Raw genomic sequence first — 13,929 nt, 5'->3', positions numbered from 1 at the left:
GAGTACCCAAGAACCACTGGTGACTTTAACATCCTTGTAAGGAAGAGAAATATCTAATTATACAGGAAATCGATGCACAATGAGTTTGTATTTATTGTCTATGCTATAGTGGGATCTGGACAGAGACTGGCACCCAACTGTGCTAAGAATAATATGGCATAACAGTTCCTGTCCCAAAGAGCTCACCTGAAACAGAAAAGATAGATAAAAATTGGGAGGGAAAGCAAAGGGGCTTGCTCAAGGATAGTGGCCAAGTTAGGACTCAAATGCAGGTCTCCTAGGTCTGAGCCCTTTCTGTTAGGCTGCGCTCATTTTCTGTGGTTCAGTGACTTGGTGAAGGTAACAGTCAACAGCAGAGGGGAGAGTAGAAGCCCTGTCTTCAGACTCCCAGATCAGTCTTTATGATAAAGTATAGCAAGACTATGGTCTTTAAAGCAGAAAGAAATGTAGGCACTAAACTGACCGTGTTACTGTCTATGTAAAACTGATGTTAATCAGAAACGTCTGCAAAGCATGATGGGAGACAGTTGTATTCCAGTTAGTTAAATTTTCCATGAAATTGATTTGTCGGCCATGCAAAGGTACTTGCACGGGAGTGCTGCATATAGCCCCTTCTCTCCTCAAAGAAAATTAAGCCCATGTCTAGAATGCAAACTTACTGTGCCAGGCAGGGCCTCTCTAAAAACATTGCCCCATGCATGCTGCCTCCCCAACCGGAAACAGTGTAGTCAGGTCTGCGTTGTACCTCATTGGCATGGACGTTCAATGGAGCAGCACATTGTGTTTGATGGTAGTGCTGTTTGGCATGGCGGTTTGCACTTCAGAGGTAGCTGAGAGGTTGACCCCAGAGTCCTGGTTCTGTGAAACAGAGGGAAAGAAAGAAAATGTCTCATGCAAATCTTTCTTTATGGTTATGATTTGCTTTCATCTAAGCTAAAATGATTTGTGGAGAGTTCTTATAATATGTAATATGGGAACATATGCTACTGGGAATTTCAAGTCAGTTGTCCAGGTAAGGCCATGAAATAAAAGACAAGCAAAGATGCTGTGCTTTTTCCCATCTCTGATGTGAGGACAAAAACAAACCTTCCTTGGCCTTCTCTGATTCGGTTTCCCTGTAGGAATGAAGATAGCCCTTGTGACTGCCATCTTATAGCTGCAATGTCCTTTTGGTTAAGGTCTCTAATAAGGGAATTTATACATGTGCTCTGGGAGGCGGCAGAGGACTAGGACTTTAATGAGAGTGGCTTCAAGAACTGCTCTAATTAAAGTGCCCAGAGCGTCATGTGTATCAGCGTACCCTTGCTGAAAAGTGGCGGTAGGGGTGCTTTAACAAAAGCTCATTGAACAAGCTTTAGTTAAAGGGCCCCTGCTGCCATTTTTCAGCTCAGGGATGCTGATACATGTGACTCTGGAGTCTACTGTAGCGTGGTAATTACCATGCTCCTGCAGACTCAACTAATCAAGCGTGCTCTGATGCATTGTATTTACAGCGCGTCGGAGCAGCCTCGGTGTACGTGTATAGATGCCCTAAGTTTTGAGTCTCTGCTGCAAGTACAGATTGTGGACTGTGAATGAAGAGCTAAAACAGGATGGATTCCTTGGCTACACCTGGCCAACAGATCCTTCAGATCTACTTTGGAGTGATGACCTAAGTTTTGTCATTTTCAAATTACAGGAAGTGTCTGAAATCAGGCTGATAACTGCAGTTTTGGTTTCACTGGACATTTTTATAATTAAAAATAAGTTCCAAAATGGAATGAAAAAAAATGTAAGCGTAGAAGTTCCCTGCAGGATGGAAATCCCAGCACGTTGCTATGAAGAAATGGAATGATCCTTCAGCAGAATGCATCTGCAAATGTGTCCCCAGACCTGCAGTGCTGGTAGTCCACTAGATACAGAGCCGGGCAGTAGGGCTATGCGAAACATCATCATTTCATTTCCACATCTGCTTCATGGTTTTGATGGGACAGTGTTTCACTCTGTCATTTTGTTTCATTTTGAAGCATTGTCCCATTTCGTTTCGTCGAAACTGTTTCAACGTTTTGCCCATAGGCTATAATGGGGAATCACGAAAATGCCTAAAACTTTGTCATTTCATGCCTGATTTAGATGGAAATTGCAGGGATGGTAGCCCTTTCTCAGGGTGTGACAATTGTCAAGGAGATAGATGTAGAGGTTTCTGGGAAACTGCACCTGAAACTCTTCAAAATACAACTCCTGACACTTGCCGGCACTGGCAGCCTCCTCTCATCCGGCGTGCAGATCCGGGGACCCTTACCCCAGGAGGAGTCCAGCACATCCTGGAAGCCCTCCTGGGGGTGCAAGCCCCCAGATCTGTGCCCTGGATGAGAAGAGGCTGCTGCTGCTGTTGGGGACAAGTGGCAGCAGCAATTTTCTATGGTGCTGGGTGCAGCCTGCGCCCAGCGCCGGTCCCAAGTGACAGGGCAGCCTCCTTGCATCCCTGGCAGGGCTGCTGGGCTGTGTTGGACTCCTCCTGGGGGTGCGAGTCCCTGGATCTGCATGCTGGATGAGGGGAGGCTGCTGCTGCTGCCTGGGACAGGCGCTGAAGCCAAGTAAGCACAGTTTCAAAACTCAAAATGTTTTGAAACTTTTGAAACATTTTGAGTGCCCTCATTTCATTTGCTTTGAAACCTTTTGTTTCATGTTGACTTCACTGTTTTGAGCTCAGAATGCTTTGAAACAGCTTCAAAACGAGACACCCAGTGAAATTTTGCACAGCCTTACTGGGCACCTCAGGGAACCAGGGATCTGGACTTCCCAGAAATTATGGGCTACCAAAGAGCTAGAAACCTGGGGGCATTGGATCCAGGAAATACTGCTAGGCAAATGAGGATCCTAGAAAAGTAGGCATAAGGCAACATCCTGCCCTGACTTCTAGATTAGTATACTTTGGTTTCAAAGCAGTCTGGCAGGTCATCATGGAACCAGGAGCTTGTGGTGCCAAAAAGCTGTGGGGTTGGGAGGTTGGGGCTTCCAGATCCTTACGTCTTCAACTTTTCATTGGAGGGCTCTGAAGAAACCGGGTAAGCCTGGCAAGAAAGTGAGGAACGTTGTAATGGAAGCTTGCCTGGCAGGTAGGGATGTTGTAGGAATCTTTTCATCAGAATTTTTGACCATTCCAAGTCAACAGAGATGTGTTGATGACGGGACATTTGCCAACTGAAAATTTCTGAACAGCTCTAAACACCAATGTTTCTCACAACAGCTGTTGAATACAGTAATGGTTGTTATACTTCATTTGCTGTAGATGAGCTGGATAACACAGACATCATGACTGCCATCCTCAATAACAAGAGGAAAGTCAGGCGTAAAAGCTTTAAAAAGTCTATGATGCAGTTTATGAAGTGAGCTGTTAGTGCAAGTCAGAAGAAACATACTGTAAGCTGCTTTATTATGTCTCATATTCACAAGTGATTTATTTAAAGCATTAACTTTTTATTAAGTTCATAAATGTAGAGGAGTTACAAAAATCTGTACGTAACTATATATGCAGTGAAACTTCTGGAGAAATATCATCCCTTCTTTTCTCCCCATTACTTGTCATAGTTCTACACAACATGTATTTGTATAGCTTTATCCACATACGTGTGTTTCTTCACAGTCCTTTGTACATGAACTTCTCTCCATTTCATTTTTGTATGCCTTTGCAGAGCAGGCCAATATACTGGTGTTGTACAATGGTCATTAAACTGGGCCTGCCAGCAATGTTTCCTCTAAAGAGCAGCAGTCCGTGAGCGTGCCGCCTCGGTCCGGTGTGGGACACTTACCGAAGGGGACTGGCGGGCTGGAGCCGGGGGCTGGAGCCGGGGGCTGGAGGCCAGAGGCTGGGGCTGGGGAGAGGGGCTGGAGCTGGGGCTGGGGGCTAGGGGCTGGATTCGGGGGCTGGTGCGGGCTCCAGGGAACTGCTCCACTCCCCCGCATCAGGGCCGGGATGTGCAGCACTTCCCCGGAGTCGGCAGAGCTCATGCCAGCCCCCTGCCCCAGCCTCTATCCCTGCCTTGCCTCACCTCAGGGAGGAGCTGCTCCCTGCCCCAAGTGAGGCTCTGCTGGGGCAATGCCGTAAGAAGGTGCCACTTTTATACAGGTGTTCCTCAAGATAAAATCGTTCTTGAGAAGTGGTGTTCTCTCCTCTCCAGCACCTTTAGTCCTTAAGGCAGTTTTTTGGTTACCGTGTATTGGAACACTAAGATTTTAGTGGCTGCAATGGCTTATTCTAGCAAGGTGGCGAGATTATTAAGACTTAACAAATCTTCCAAAAATGTGGATAGTAAACCAGTTGGAGAAATAAAAATATTTTGAGAATCAGCTGTGCCTACACGTGCTGAGTTTAATACTGATTTCAATATAAGGTTTTCGTTCAGGCACTGGATGAAACTTGGGTGGGGTGTGTGTATTAGACCCTGCTCAAATGTGTTTACCATATCTCCTTGTAGTGATTAATCTGATATGAAGGATATGAATAATGTGATTAATCACTATGAGGGGGCAAGGTAACTTTTTTCCTTCTAAAAAATTCATCCTCCATCTAACTTGTGCTTTGCAATCTGCACCTCCTGCTTCCTCACTTATGGCATGTACAAATCACGCTGATGCAAAGAAAAGTCCTTCAGTGATTTTGATCAACTCTTGAGAATATTGCTGGGAGGTGAATAAGCCTGCAGTGAGCCCCCAAGGGACAGGCAGCAGCTGTGGTGAGTTATTACATCTTTGTTGACTTGTAACTTGAAATCTATATCCTACCGAGTCCTACTGTGTAGCCATCGTCTCTCTACCTTGGAATTATTGATTATATTTAAATGTTCATTTTGTACTCAGCACAGCTAGGGTAGTGATTAGACTTTTATTCATGTTGCCACTTGGAAAGGTTATTTATGTGGGACCAATTCCAACATCTGTGCCAGTTTGGAAAGCAGAATGTTTTATCTTTAATTATTTATTGAAAATCTTTATACAAAATAAGCTGCTTACTGAGGTGAAATACTTATTCATCAGGGCATCTAGCTTTCTTTATTTACTTGATTATACATGCTATTTTGGGGCCATCACCTTTAATTTAAGGAAACATCCAACTTGAGGAGAGATCATCGCTGTTTAGTTATGCAAAGGTTTGCATTCCTAATGAGAGATTGCCCAGCCTAGATTTGTGAACAGAACACTTTTTAGCTGCTCCTACTACTATGCTGACATATAATTATTATATAATAATTCGTACACTTCACTACTTGCTGCTCAAATTTTCTCTATGTGCCTGCAAGTCATGGAAGTGGATATCATTAGCATGCTGTTTACTCCCTTTTCAAGATCATTAGGACAAGCCAGAGTTCACTCGAAAACGGACCAGAAAGTCAAAATTCTAGACATTTTTATTGTTTCTCTATTAGGAATATATGGTTGTGTCCTACTATAAAATTCTGTAATTAGAGGGTTTTATTGTTTCCCCTTCTGGCTCCTATTTCACATTAATCTTGTCCCAAAAGTACTTCCTGTATATGGATTCCTCCTTTGTAATACATGGATACTTCTCTTGGATACTTGTTTTGCAACCTCATTCCCTACCATTTAGTTTGTGACTTGAATGGGCAGATTCAGGCTAGTATGAACTTCATTCATTGGTAAGTATCTTCGAGTTGGACCTTTCCGTTTTCTGATGTGGTGACTGAAGTATGATCTGACCTCCTTTCTGTGTTTCTGTAAGGTAAAGGCCTGATCCAGCATCATTTGATATTGCTTGGAGTTCTATATTGACTACAAAAAAAAATGAAATAAATAAAAATGTGGAAGAACCACTGACATGAATAACGACAATTTACAGTGGTGGAGATCTTCCTCTTACTATTCCTGGATATGTGCAAGTGCACATTATTTGGGTTTAGTGGAGCCACTGATATATGGGGGTGGAGGGAGATTTAAATTAAGCTGAAACGAAAGCAATTTTCTTTTTAGTCCTCAAAGTACTCCCCCCCCCCAATCTTAAATTGAAAAAAATATTTCATTTTGTCTTTAAGTGTTTTTTCCCTTACAAAAATGTTGTTTAGTTTAATTTCTAAATTAAAGATCATATCAAAATGTCATGTTGCAATTCCTGAGATCTTCCTTTCTTCCTTCCTATTTGAGTGCAACTCTTCATTGAATTTGATCCACATTTGCCAGTGTTTTTGGAAATTGAATCTTCTGGCAAATAAATTTTACACGCAATTTTTTGTCCATCCTAATTTCCATTGTTTATAGGAAAATGTATCTTTTGGAACCCAATATGGGTATCTTGTTTAGATGCACACGCACACACTTTTCTTCTTTTTTTATTTATTTATTTATTTATTTATTTATTTATTTATTTTTTTTTGAACCTCCATTTTTGTAATTTAGCTTTGTTTTCATCCAGTATTTTCTAGGGCACTTAATGTCTTATATTATCATGAATCTGTTCTTTTCAACCTATATAACACATAAGGGAGGACTTGGATTTAGCACAGATCAATGTCTAGAAGTTCTTCATTTTCATATCAAACCCATAAAAATGAGTCTCAGGAGTCAGTCAAGGGCCTCTTGATTAAGAATTAAATTGCAGATATGATTTACTAAATTTGTGCTTGGGGAAAGAAGAATTTTGATGATGATGTGATTGGCAAACTACACATTTGCTCAGAAACCTATTTAAGGTAAGGGAACTAGCATAACTATACACGCAAAAACACTTCAAGAGTCTGGGGAAAGATTACATCTTCTTAGTTGATCCAAACATCTTAAATTCTGTTTCCCAAACTTATTTCTTTTAAGATAAATCCTCAGTGAATACAAATGGTGGAAGGATACTCTATTCCAGTACCATAGTCTTGTTATTTAAGTAGTTACCATCAGAGTGCAGGACGTATGCATCCTTTATGCTCACCAGGATTTCTTGTAACCTGTTTAAAGATATTTGTATTGGAAAGTGTTAGAAGTTTTCCATCCTCCCTCCAACCCTCAAATATCTAAATTAAAAAATGTCCCATTTTTTCAAAATGATTTTTTGCTGGAAATTTGTATTGATATTTTCTGACTTTTCTGCCCAGTAGAGCCGAACTTCTGCATTTGAAAAATGGGGCAAGAATTTAAGAGGTAAGTTTTTCTTCTTGAAAAAACAAACCCACATTTTTTTACCACATTTACTCAAATATAGGATGACCCTGAATATAAGATGGCCCCCCCATTAATTAGATTCTATACATGGAAAATTTATAAATTTGTTATAATTTTCCAAGTATAAGTTTGCCTTGAACTTTTCTCCCTCCCATGGCTACAGCAGAGAAAACAAAGTGTGTGTGTGGTGGGGAATCAGGTGGCCCCCTTGCCTTCTACCCCACATAACTTCTCTCTACAGCTCCTTCCCTCCCCTCCCCTCTTACTATCTGACCCTGCTTTCCCTGAGTACATGGAAGTGAGAGGCCAATTTGAAAACACTAACTGAAAAAAACCCATACCTGTAATAATTTGCATATAGGCAAATATCTATGGGTATCCATGGACTTAGTTCATCTAGAATTGATACATTTTACCTTTTTTTTTTTTTTTTTTTTTAAACTGATGCAAGTTATAGTACAGGTACTCCATAAACATACTTTTAAGCAGCATTTTTTTACCTATGTACATATAATACAAGCTATGCATAATATTAGCCCAAAGCCAAAAGGCTTATGATTTACCATGTAGTTCATTAGGATGGGCACCAGTAGAGTCAACAGCTTTAAGTGATGGTGACCCCACAGCTCAGCACTGCTTGGTATGTGTATGTACTCCGGATAATCCCACCCCCCAATCCTTGTGCTAATTAACCCCCCACTCGTGACTGGAACCAGGTTTTCTTGTCACAAGTCCTGCAATCCTCCAAAAATGTATATGCAGATGAGATGCAAGGCAATCTGGTCTGACTTCACTTCATGGAGGGCAGGTCCACACTAGTCATATGTAACAGGCTGAGAGACAGGGCGACAGAGGGCTTCTGGGTGAACTATGTGGGGCCTCAGGTGACTTTTGCCAGACATTTAAGCCAGCGGAAGAAAAAGGAATAATTGGAAATGGGAAAGAAAGGCAGAGCTCAGCTATGGGTGTAAAGAGTGGCTCATAATGACTTCAAAAAGAGTCAGCACTGAGAGAGACTGTGTGCAATGGGCACTACTATATATCTTATTCAGGTGGGCTGCATTAATCTATCCTTGTGGTTGGTTCCCATTGGTATGGTTGTTCAAAATGATCCAGGTGTTTTATAGTCATGTTCATTAGGGGTGCACTGATGGAGGTATTTTGGGACAATACCAAAGGCTGATTTTTAAGGAGCCATATCAGCCAATACTGATCTGATTGCTGATATGTGGCCTGGCAGCTTGGAGAGAAGTGTCTGGCTGGTAAGTCTGTTGTGGGGGAAGGGGTGGGGGGAGAGAAGGGGTATGGGAGGAGCAGATCGAGGTCCCTGCAGTGGAGGGAGTAGGGCTGGAGCAGGGACTGGGGTGAGGCCCCAGCTGGGGCAGGGCATAGGACAGAGCTGCGAGCAGCTTGTCTGGGGGATGTGGGGTGGGGGGTGGCTCCCGCTGCTCTGTGCACCCTTGGAGGGACATGGGGGACATGTACCTCCAGATCTGCATGTGGGATGAGGGCAGGCTGCTGCTGTGGACTGGGGCTGAGCTGGGCTCTTCCTGGCAGGAGAGTTGGGCTGGGCTTCAATCAGGGTGAGTGTTGGCAGCACTGAGAGTGGGGTTATAAAGGGGTAGCTGCAGCCACCCCAAAATTCACCATAGGCCCCCTCCCAGTGCCACCACCACCCACTCCAAGTACAGCCTGGCCCAGCCCCCCACCGAGAAGAGCTCGGCACAGCCCCAGTGGCAACCCTCCCTCATCTTATGCGGAGATCTGGAGGCACGTGCCCCCATGCCTCCCCTGGGGGTGCATGGAGCAATGGGAGCCACCCCCTGTATCCCCCAGATGAGCTGCTCCTGGCTCCATCCTGTGCCTCACCCCGGCTGGGCAGTGCCTGCCCCAGTCCCAGCCCCACTCCCTACCTCACTGCAGGGGCCTTGATTGGCACCCTGATGCTGCTTCCCCCACAACAGACTTACTAGCCAGATGCTGCCGGGCTGTGCCCCTGGCTGCCTGCATGCTGCACGGTGGCTGCGCACATGCATGGGGCATTTATTGGTGACATTATCAGCCAAAAACAGCTGATTGCTGATACTGTCAATTTTCCTTATATTGGTGCTGATCTGATATGGGACTAATGTATCAGTGCACCTCTAATGTTCAGTGTTGGCTGTATTTAATCAACTTCATAGTTGATTTTTGTTATTGAGCACATTAAGCTTTTGGCAGCAACTTAATGATAGGAAAAATGTTTAATTAGGTTTTCTAGTATGTGAATGTGAGACAAAGAGCTTTTCCCCCCATGCTGATTGGGGGAGTGGGGGAATCTCATCTTATATTCAAATAAATATAGTAGTTAACAAAAACTGGCCACCAATAAACTAAGGATGAAAATTAGAAGGCTTCTAATCATGCCACTATGAGGTTCTGGATCCACCGTCCAGTAGGAATAGTGGAGGCAAAACATCTTCCTTTTCAAAATGGAGCTTGGTCATTTTGTGGACGTGATTATAAAACATGGTTGCCTGTGATTGTAGGGGATTGGATTTTCTGTCAATTCTAATCCTGTTGGATTGAGTCTAGCGTGATTGGGATACTGTGTGTGTATGCACACAGAACTGTATGGTATTGCCTGCATGTGTATAACATGGCAAGTTTTGTGGTTATTTAGGCACAGATATAACACTTGATCTTCTATGTTTAAACTATCACTATAGTTCAATCAATTTTTTTACTCAACTCCACACATTTAGTGCAACACAACAGCTATAAGGAACAACCACTAAAGAGGACTAATTAAGACTCAGAGTGCTTTTAATAAAGAAGCATAGAAATGAACCAATTAAGTGACAAAGGAAAAAAGCTAATGTTGTCCCTGAGGGAATGCACTGATATGAAGATAAGTTCAAGTATTTCAGTGGTCTTTTGATTTGGAGAAAACTATGAAATACAAGTTTGATTCTGTGCTGTTACCTTTTATGTATCAAAAGTAATAGCATGAAAATATAATTAAATATTAGGAGACTAAACCTACGTGGTCTTGGAAAGTCCATATGTATGTAGAAGAAACAGAGGAAAGCCAGAGTTAGGGAGCTGTTTTTACAGCTGATGACTCATCTATAGTGAGTCCTGAATGTTATTTATAGTGGATATGCAGGTTCCCTATGTCTTTTGTGTTGTTGAGAGAAAATGCTTATTTAGACTGGCAGTCGCACCATTTCTGTTGAAACCACAAAACTTTCCCTGCTACCACCCAGCACCCCCTCCTTATGTACCGTTCTGAACATGCCTGTCCTGCAAACCCTATCTACACTTTTGGAAAAATGGATATGGAACAGGAATTGGCAGGACCGATCCATGATAGGAGTCACTGATGCGAGTGTTTTATGAAAAATTCTAAGAGTTTCAAATTTGTTTGGGTTTCATACTAGAATGGAAATGAGACCTTTTTATGTTTTTCATGAAAAAGGAGGTGGGAGAGGAAGGGGAGAGAGAGACGGAGATTGTTTACAAGAGACTGGCCAAAAAGCAAAGTCATCAGGGTACTCTTCTGGGATGTGGGGAACCCAGTTCTCAATCAGGCAAAACAGTGACTTTAATTCTGCCATCCCAACGTGAGTTTTCTTATCCGCGGGCTGTCAAGTATTCTGGGGTTGGCCTGTATCTCTCTCCCTGTCCTGGCTACCCTTTCTGAACATGTATTCTTTCTTTCTTTCCCAGTGCAATAGAATAAAATGATCTAGACTAATAATGCTACAATAGATAATTCTACAATAATAGAATTATCCCATTTCATATACACATATAAATGGATTAAGTATATATAGAAAAAATTCCCAACTACATCAGATATACAGGAGTAACAACAATCTTCAGTACCCTGTGATGATAAGAAGCTTCAACATACTGAATACCCCCCTGCCTTACTGTAAAACAATAATTATTTATTTCTGTGTCATCATAAAAACTGGCCAGGAATGTTTTAATGAAATGTTTTGTAACTAGAAAATGAGCGGTCAAATCCAAAACTTTTTGTGGGAAAAAGTGTTTTTGTCAAAGAATAATTAAGAAATGTTGAATATGTGTTATGAAATTGTTGGAATGCCCAGTTTCAATGTTTTTTTTAAATGAAAAAGGTTATTTTTGCTTCTAAATGACTCTGCGTGTCAATATTTGGGTGGATTTGTTGCTAAAAATATGAAATCTAAAAAAAGTTGCAAATATCCCAATCTGATTTTTACAAAAATACCTATCTGATGTGGAAAACATGTCCTACAAGGCAGAAAACCGTTGCCTATCTAGCTACCTGAAACAGCATTGAGACGCATTTAATGATGGCTGGACATTAGCGATGTTAGTGTTTCTAGAAGTTCATGGTGTTTCTTCTGTAATGTAGAATCCCATTAAGTATATAGAGATGATTGGATCCAAGTTACAGATATTCTTTAAAACTTCCTGGCTTTTGAAGATACTAATGACTTAGGTGAAAAGGGGATCAGGTTTATCAAATTGTAACTTGCTCTAAAACTGGAGAGCCCTTTGTCCTCTCTTTAGTTTCTCTTCCATGTGAAGATGCTTATGAATGTGTTATTCTCTTTCTGCTGATGCATCCAGTTCCTTGGCTGAAGAAGCAGTGGAAGATTGTGGTCGCGCACCCAGAAATTCTTGGTTCTGGTCCTCACTGATGATCCCTCTAGGGCTGACAGCTGGTTTTCATTGCCTTGTACACTCTTTTGTAACTTCTAGGTCTATTTTGGAATTAATTAAAGCTAGCATCTTTATTTCAAAGAAAAACAAAGTCAAGCCTAATGGACACTCCATGCAATTAAAGATTTAGCAAGATAATATGGTTTAAGCTAAGTACAGCCAGTCAAAAAGCCCAAGGCTGAATTGATTCAGTCTTTGCAGGTTAGTCTAAGCTGCAGAGATTAAACTGAAAAAAACAACTGGACAGGCATTTACTTTTGATTCAGGGACTGCAGCCACATGCCTGTAGTGGCTCAGGCCAGAAGCTGGGGGGTGCCAGAGTACAGCTGTCTGGCACATAGCCAGCATGGGCTGTGTGTTCACTTTTTCTTCCTGCTGCCCTTGAGGTCTCTGGGATTTGCAGTCCAGAATCACAGTAGCAGGATTCTGCAGGGTTTCTCATCAGTTCCTCTTCCTGCTTCCAAGTGCTTCTAGGATTTGTAGTCCATAGTTGCAGCCAGCAGTAAGTTTGAGTGGGGGAAGGGATGCTTAACCCCCCCTCCCTAGCCCCAGACCCCAGCTGGGGTTTGCTGGGGATGGGGGGCAATGACTCGGCCTTTGAGCCAGCTAGAAAGCAGAGGGGCAGGGCCAGCCCTGCTCTCTGGAGCAGACAGCCCAGCCCAGGGCTGCAAAGTATGCTGGGGACTGTGATTTAACTTGAACCAGGAAGGAGTCTGGAACAGAAGTTTCATAAACCAGTTTGATCTGAATCAGTTAAGCCTGATAGTACATTCAACCAGGTTTATCTTAAATCAGTTTCAGCCATTTTGAAACTGGTTTATGTGCACTGAATTTATGTTCTGTTACAGGTTTAAACCAGTTTCTGATCACTTAAACTGGTTTATGTGTAACTTCTGTCCCTAGCCATAGTGTCTACTGCACAAACTTTTCCCCTTCACTGTGTTGCACATTCAGCCCTTTGATACGTTTCAGAGCACAATTAACCAGTCCTGTTTTTCAAATGGACATTTCAGTTCCATATACTATTCCAGTCTGATGTTTACAAAAATACCTGCTGGTTAATGTTCTTAAAGTCTCTGTGTAATTTAAAAAAGGAAAATCTATCTAGTACACAAATATCACTTTGGGTACTAGTGAGTACTCAGGAAAAGGAAGTCAGTTGCAAGAGGCAAACATGAAGATTTATTTTTTGTGTAGTATACACATGTTGGTATGCCTGCAGTGGCGAGGCCAATTTACTATACATTTTCAAAGCAATATGTGAATTTAGCAGCCCAGCTTCCATTAAAGTGAATGGTAATCACATGGCTGGAACTTTGCAAATACTTTGAAAATACTCTGTTTTATGATTCTATTGTAGACCCCTATGTTTGCTGTTTTATTGTTGCTTCTACTTACTTAATTTGTTTTCCTGACATAAACCCCCCCAGTAAATTAATTAAAAGCTTCATCACCCCCTCTGGTGTTAAATGACATAAAGTACTCATTCTCCAAAGTAAATTAAATGTTACAAACGATTATCAACTTGAACTAGAACATGCGTTACTGTCAGTTTTAAATAAATGCTGTATGTGGCATACTATTTGTTGAACACTAATTAAAGATGGGATCAAATGAGAACACAGAAAGTGAGTTCTACTGATCCAGGAATGAACTCTGAAGTGTAAGAGTTCCATCCTCACTATTAGCTGATTGTAGGCAACAAATATTTTTATTCCTCTTTTCAATCTTAAGGAAGTATTTATTAAGGTAAGCCTTTGTGGGGATGAGGAAGAAATTATAGGAATTTACCAATTAAACAAATAATGGTTAAAAAGCATTATGGGAATATGCATGCGTGTGGAAAGTACGATGAGTGAAATATAGTTATTCAACAATTTGTTTATGTTGTTACTAGAGTATTTAATGACATCTGAACTTCACCAAAGAAAGCAATATATTCATCCTCACTTGAAGACTGGAGGGTGGCATAAAGAATATAATAGAGGCCAAGTATAGACATTACATTTTTACTGATATAAGTGATTGGAAACCAGTCTATGCCCATAACAGAAAAGAAGTTTGGTAAACATAGACTGGTTTAAAAAT

The sequence above is a fragment of the Alligator sinensis genome, unplaced genomic scaffold, assembly GCF_000455745.1.
Source record: "Alligator sinensis unplaced genomic scaffold, ASM45574v1 scaffold1291_1, whole genome shotgun sequence".
Lineage (NCBI taxonomy): Eukaryota > Metazoa > Chordata > Crocodylia > Alligatoridae > Alligator > Alligator sinensis.
This window is presented reverse-complemented; position numbering follows the sequence as displayed.